Source organism: Neofelis nebulosa, chromosome 14 (genome assembly GCF_028018385.1).
Source record: "Neofelis nebulosa isolate mNeoNeb1 chromosome 14, mNeoNeb1.pri, whole genome shotgun sequence".
NCBI classification, from domain to species: domain Eukaryota; kingdom Metazoa; phylum Chordata; class Mammalia; order Carnivora; family Felidae; genus Neofelis; species Neofelis nebulosa.
The window spans coordinates 60,287,512-60,294,916 of record NC_080795.1 but is presented as its reverse complement, the minus strand read 5'-3'; the positions used below and the strand labels follow the sequence as shown (position 1 = coordinate 60,294,916).

The following is a 7,405-nucleotide window of genomic DNA, read 5'->3' as shown; positions in this document are numbered from 1 at the left end:
ACATTACTCAGTTGAAAGAATTCCTTAGCATACACATTTTAGACCTTGGGATTTCCTTCCCATTATCCCCCTGTCTTACCCTTTTTTGCCTACAACTCCTTTATGTCTCGTTCCTGCCTTCTCACTTTATTCTGTTAGCTGAGGCTGTTATGTGCATCTCCCCCCTCCACAACAGACATCCAATAATACTCTTTCTTTTGGCTTCCAGTCTGAACAATGGACACTATTCCTGGCTATTTTATGTCTCATTTCTCTGCATATCCCCCCCTCCCCCGACTTTTTTTTCAGATGAAATGCTGCATCATATCTTTTTTTGTATGAAAAAAATAGATGACTATTATTTGAAATGTCAGTGAATCCTATTTGGTCTAACTAGAGACTTTAAAATCAATTCTGTAGCACACAGTAAGCACTTAATAGATGTTACCCATTACTATTATTATTTCCACATGTTCTTTGCCTTTCTCTAAAATTCCTAAGTGAAGGGTGAAGAAAACCCAAAGGCTTCAAGGGAAAACAGAACATAGGTTTGGACTTAGTGCTCAAGTGTACAGAGAGGCCTTCCAGGATTCTCAAATATAAGATATAGTGGTAGAATTAGGAAGAAATAAAAGATATAAGACAATATTCATGGTTCACTGCTAGTGAAAACACTTTGGGTGGGAACTTTTGAAATTTGAAACTCTGTAATTTTCCCTTTGTTTTATTTATTTTTATTTTTATTTTTTGTTAAGGTCCTTCCTGTTACTAAGAGTAAAAATCAAAAACAGTAGTATATTACTTTTCAGAAACTATATGGAAGGGGAATATTCCTGATTCATTCATTCAGCAAGCAAATGGAATTCAGCTCATAATTTGTACCAGGAAGTATGGCTAGTGGTAAGGATACAAGGGAGGCAACTGCCCTACTGTTGTTCCCACAGATTACAGAGATTAGGTGGAAATGAATCCCCTGGAATCAGGCTGCCAGGGTTCATGTTCTGCCTCTCCCACTTGCTACCAATACAACCTTGGGAAAATTACTGGACTTGCCATGCTTCATCTGTGTAATGGGGATAATAAAGAGGACTTACCACTTGTAGGTTATTAGGAAAATCAAACGAATGAATATGTACGAAATACTTAGAACACTTGTTGCCAAGTGCCGGGTGCTCAGTGAATATTAGCTTTTTAACTAACATTAGAATTGTGCTTCTCAAAGATGGTACATGGATGCTACCTAAGTAATATGTAGACTATTAGTCTTGCAATTATTATTTTGTTTCACTATGGTTATAAATTTTGTGAACTATATATTAGAAGCTTTTCATGAACAGATGCAGTTTCCTGTTTAAATGCATTTATTTATTTTTAAATTTCAGTTTTGTAGTTTTATTTTCATATTTTGAAGCCTACACTTTAAAAAATTTTTTTTTTTTTAATTTTTTTTTCAACGTTTTTTATTTATTTTTGGGACAGAGAGAGACAGAGCATGAACGGGGGAGGGGCAGAGAGAGAGGGAGACACAGAATCGGAAACAGGCTCCAGGCTCCGAGCCATCAGCCCAGAGCCTGACGGGGGGCTCGAACTCACGGACCGCGAGATCGTGACCTGGCTGAAGTCGGACGCTTAACCGACTGCGCCACCCAGGCGCCCCTAAAAATTTTTTTTAACATATGAAATTTATTGTCAAATTGGTTTCCATACAACACCCAGTGCTCATCCCAAAAGATGCCCTCTTCAATGCCCATCACCTACCCTTCCCTCCCTCCCACCCCCCCATCAATCCTCAGTTTGTTCTCAGTTTTTAAGAGTCTCTTATGCTTTGGCTCTCTGCCACTCTAACCTCCTTTTTTTTTTCCTTCTCCTCCCCCATGGGTTTCTGTTAAGTTTCTCAGGATCCACATAAGAGTGAAAACATATGGTATCTGTCTTTCTCTGTATGGCTTATTTCACTTAGCATCACACTCTCCAGTTCCATCCATGTTGCTACAAAGGGCCATATGTCATTCTTTCTCATTGCCACATAGTACTCCATTGTATATGAACCACAATTTCTTTATCCATTCATCAGTTGATGGACATTTAGGCTCTTTCCATAATTTGGCTATTGTTGAGAGTGCCACTATAAACATTGGGGTACAAGTGCCCCTATGCATCAGTACTCCTGTATCCCTTGGGTAAATTCCTAGCAATGCTACTGCTGGGTCATAGGGTAGGTCTATTTTTAATTTTTTGAGGAACCTCCACACTGTTTTCCAGAGTGGCTGTACCAGTTTGCATTCCCACCAACAGTAAATGCATTCATTTAAGTAAAAAAAAAAAAGTTGATTAAAAAAAAGTTCTTCAAAGTCTAGATAAGTAACAAGGACTCCTAGTGCTCTCCCGTATATCTAGGTCACCTCGCCTTTCTGCCACCTGGGAGGACTTTACTTGCCTGCCTCTTGGCATAAGGCAGGGTTATGCAACTAGTTCTGGTGTGTGGGTTGTGAACAAAAGTGACATGTGGCATGCCCCAGGTGATGCATTTAACTGCCATGGTGAGACCCTCCAGGATTCTCTGTTAGGATCCAGAGAGGAGTTTATAGGAGCCAAAACAGAGTAGTTTTGTTAAGCCACTGAAATGTCCCATTTTTGTTACTGGAGCATGAAGTGGTTTATGCATACTTACCCATACATGGTGGTGGAAGAATATGATAAAAATTGTGAAAATTGTGAATGCCATTTGGGGAACACTGTAATAGAAATAGATGCACCCCATTAAAGAATGGCAGATTGTTTGGCCTTGTGAGGGGCAGTTGTCAAATGTTTTGTGGAGAAAATGGTACTTGAATCACTCTTACAGGATGAATAGGGGTTTGGTAGAAATGGGAGTAAAGAGCAATCTGAAATTAGGAAAGGACACATATGGGCACCTAAAGTGATGGAAGTGATGATGAATTCAAAGGACAGTAAGAAGGAGAGTTTGGCTAGACCTTGGGAACAATGGGCTGGGATTGTTGGAGACAAAGGCTGGCATATGAGTCAGCAGACCAGAGTATGAGTCAGGGATAGGGTAGCCCACTCAAATGGTTGAATTAAAGGGAGTTTAATGAAAGTATCATTTCCAGTGGTGTAGGCAGCTTTAAGGCAAACAGAAAGGATAAGGATGTGTCCAACTACCAGCAACAGTGATAAGTCTTTACCGCTCTTTAGCATGGAGGAACCAAGAGAGGAAGTGGAGGTGCCTAAGCTCAGAGATATGGCCACAAGACGGCAGGAAGGAAGTTTCTACCTGACAGGAGGGAACAGGGAGGGCTAGTGCTCCAATTGCTCTTACCTACTGCCCTTACCTTGTTAACTTCCCTTGGAAAATCCGACCTCTCCAGCTACCATTTTTTCAAATTATTCTATCTGAATGCTAGAACTATCTTGTGCCCTGCATAGTGAATTAGACTCTTCATATAATGTATTTCTCTGGAGACACATATAAAACTCAATTTTGAGGTTTTGAATGAAGCTTTAACCTCTCATTATTCAGCATCTTTGTTTAGAGTTGTATCATCGTTTCTTCTTATTTATATATTTGTTTATTTTGCTTTGCTTTCTGTAAGGTGTATCATTTTTGTTTTCTGTAGCCAACTGTAACATAAAGTTCAAAACATAGAAATAGAAAATCTCTTTTTCTATGGGTATTTAAGAAGCCTATGCATTTCAAAGCTTCATTTACCATTAAATTGATAATTATTTAGTTAGTGGAAGAACAAAAATCTATGGAATGCCGAACATAACCCAAGTGAAAAAAAATTCAGCATTCCCCACATATGACAAGTTAACTTCTTTTCTATGGAAAATCGACACCTCTGATTAATACCTGATGAGCAAAAATCTGTATAGCCAAAGATTACTAAGTTTATATGCTGTCAAATGGTCAAAAGAATATGACATATGTCAGTTAAAAGTGTCCTTTGGAATAGCTGAACACTTCAGGATTTTTAGTTGTTGTTATTGTAGGTTGTTATTTAATACATTTATATATACGGCAGCATAGCTGTTAGACTGGATTCGATGTCAAGCAGGCCTGGCTTTGATTCATAGGTGTGCCATTCTCTAGCTCTGTGACCACAGGTAAATATTTAATTTCTTTGGGCCTCAGTTTACTCATTCTAATATGGAGATATATGAGATAATGGTAGCTACCTCTTTGGGTTATTGTGAAAAGTGGATAAAATCTAGAAAGCAATTAGCATGGTATCTGACACATAGTTACGTGCTCAATAAATGTAATTTGGCATTATCATTATTAACTCATATTCAAGCAGCTTTTTCTATATTGAAAAATAGTTGTATCACATTAGCCTGAGACATAATCAGTGGAGTGTCAGCCTCATCGCAGTGTCAGAAACTGATCCGATTGTCCTCGGTGTCACTCGAATCTGTTGACCATGAGCAGCCAGAGCGATGCTTCTGAAACACAATTTGGATCATGTCACTCCCTAGCTCACAACCCTCCAAAAGCTGCCAATCACATCCAGAGCAAAATGGAAAGGTTTTACTCTTGTGACAACCCTGTCCTGAGTACCTCTGCTCTTACTTTCTACCATTCCTCTCCCCTCTCATTTCATTCCGTACAAAATTATACTTATCCCAAGACCTTTGCACTTACTTCATCCCTGGAATTCCTCTTTGTCACTCGTTAAGGCTGGCACCCTCAGTCCATTTAGGTGCCTTATTTAAAGAAGACATTCTCAGCCACTCCAATTAAAGCAGTGACTACTAACTTCAGCCTCCACCACCTTTTTTGGCTCTGTTTGTATTCAGGCTGTTTAACTTAGAGTGGTTTTAAAATGTTTTCCATCTGTCTCCCATTCTAGCGGGCAGTCTGCATGAGGGCAAGTCTTTGGTGTGTTCACTGTTGTATTCCCAGTTTCTTGTGCTGAGTTTGCCATGTAACAAGTGCTCAGTAAGTATTGTTCATCAAGGGGCACCTGGGTGGCTCAGTCAGTTAAGCATCCGACTTCGGCTCCAGTCATGATCTCGTGATTCGTGGGCTCGAGCCCCACGTCAGGCTCTGCACTGATGTTGCAGTACCTGCTTGGGATTCTCTCTCTACCCCTCCCCTGCTCAGGCTCTCTCTTTCTCTCAAAATAAATAAACTTAAAAAACAAAGTATTGTGAATCAAAAACTGAAGTGTTCAACTTAGAAAATAACTACGGGGGTACTTATCTGAAATTTATTCACTATTTTAGGCAATTACTTCGTGGCTTAAAATGATCAGTATGTGTCACAGTTTTAACCAAAAGAATATCTTTCTAACTTAATAAACACAATGTTTATTATAAGAGGTGCAAAAGCATTCTCATGGGGAGCTTTCATAGTAAAACCAACAAATCAGCACAGAAAAAGTCTCTATGTCAGTATTCAATAATGGTACTTAGTAAAATCAGAGGAATAAAAGCTCACAGAATGACTAAAAATGGTAAGTCTTAAACAAAGCATGACTCTGTGTGAATGAAAGTGTTGGGTGTCCAAACTGTTCTCATTTGCTTCAAGATGGAACCATAGGTCAATCATTCTTTCTTAGATAAATATGCTATCCTTGTTAGCTGGCTACAGACAGCCTTTTCCCCAAAACTGTTTCCACTCATTTGAGAAGTAATCTTCAGACCCATGTTATTTGTTAAAGAACAAGATGTTCCCATCTAGAATATAAGAACCAGCATCCTTATGGAAATTTCAAACCAAAAGACCGTATTTTCTCTGCTGTTTTTTTATGTGGACATTTGACCAGTCAGTGCCTTCGCAGGTGGAGTCCGGGTTTGTGGTTTGTGCGGCACTGCCGTCCAGTTTCATGTCAAACTTTGCTCAGCTCTACCCTCCTGCCACCTCTCCCAACATTTTCTAATTGGGGCTCTCCAGCTGCTTGACTCTGCTTGACAGAGTCCCCGGTTCATTCACGCTTGGCTCCATCCTCCATTCTGCATCTGCCTAGGTCTTCTTAAAACCTGCCAGGGATCTTTGACTACGTAACAGCAGAATGTCTGAGCTGGCTCCTATGACACGGAGGCCTTCTGGGACACCTCCACATCCTGCTGCTCCCAGCCACTTACGTTTCAAAAGCTCTTCCCTATACTAGCCTTCCCTTCTTCCCTTCAACTTTCTCCTGGGCACCAAAGGGTTGTGAAAGGTGACTCAGTCATGTCACAGCCTAGTATATTACAAAGTATATTACATAGTATATTACAAAGAACACTTGCATTCGGAGGCACCTGAATTTGAAATCCTTTTCCAACTGACTAGGTTTGTGGTCTTAGAGAACTTACCTCGCCCTCTCAGCCTCTGTTCCCTTACTAGACAAAAATGGGAATCACCGTACCTACCTCAGTTACAGAAATACATCAGATGGCTCTAGAGCACGTGGCTCACAGCATGTGGTGGGAGCTGGTAGCCCCCTGTAACAATTATTATGGGCCATGCCTGGCAGAGAGGATGTTAGTTCTCTTCCCACATCTTGGTGCAGACGGAATTTCATCAGAGAGCCTCTTATCCGGTGGCCTTATCTGCCAAACAAGCCTCCCACCCTCTGGAACAGTTAAAACCCTTTCCAGGAGCTTCCAAGTCCAAATAACTTTAGTGTTTGTTTCCAACCACATGGACTCCTGCAGAGGCCAGTTGGTGGCCATGCTCTGGAAATGAGGCAGAGTTCAGATTTCTACTGCATTTTATGGGCACAAACAGCCCAAACTCAGTAAACACTTCCATTGCCATGTGGAGCAAAGCATCCCGAAGCCTTGAAATGACACATTCCGAAGTCTTAAAAATCCAAAGGGGAAGAAATAATTTTAAAAATCTGGGGTAATGGTAACAGAGCATGACTAAAACAATAGTCACTGGGCTAGCAGTCCTTGATAATTTATCTCTCCTGTGGGCGATGATACTAAACCCCCTGGGATTAACTTGAAGACACGTTGTTGTAGCAGGAGAAAAAAAGCAATCCTGATGCCAGCGTAGGTTCCTGAAGACTACTGTTTACAATAAGAACAGCCAGTCCCAGCCATATGTAATCTGAAAGCATCCATTTTGTATGAAGGAGTGTACACAAATTCAGATTAAGATGCTGTTACAAAAAGGGTAAGGGCTTCTTAATCGAACCTGTGACACAGCAGGTAGATTTATTCTGACAGGGTAATGAATGATATGGCTTTGGTGGGAGTGCCAGTTAAAAGCAATTATCATCAGCTTGACGTGACAGACTACTAAAATGCCTCCTAGGACTCACCCTTTTTTTCTAAGGCAGATATTTTTGTTTCTGGGCATGGTTCTGATTTGGGAGGTTCCGGGTTGTTTTCCTGTTTAGAAATGCAGATGTAGCCATTGTTTTAGAAAGCCTCCAAGTGGGTCACCCTGATTTATCCTTTTAGGATGGTTCCATTATGAAACGAGTCA

The 7,405-nt window shown here is 40.5% G+C and overlaps 1 long non-coding RNA gene across 1 annotated transcript; it reads right to left on the bottom strand.

Moving 5' to 3' along the window:
* Window positions 1–4,224: 4,224 nt before the first annotated feature.
* Window positions 4,225–6,627, bottom strand: LOC131495010 (uncharacterized). The gene is made up of 2 exons (XR_009253716.1): window positions 6,340–6,627; window positions 4,225–4,425 (listed from the first exon to the last, which is right to left on the bottom strand). It is a non-coding gene; the product is annotated as an uncharacterized LOC131495010 (long non-coding RNA).
* Window positions 6,628–7,405: the final 778 nt, after the last annotated feature.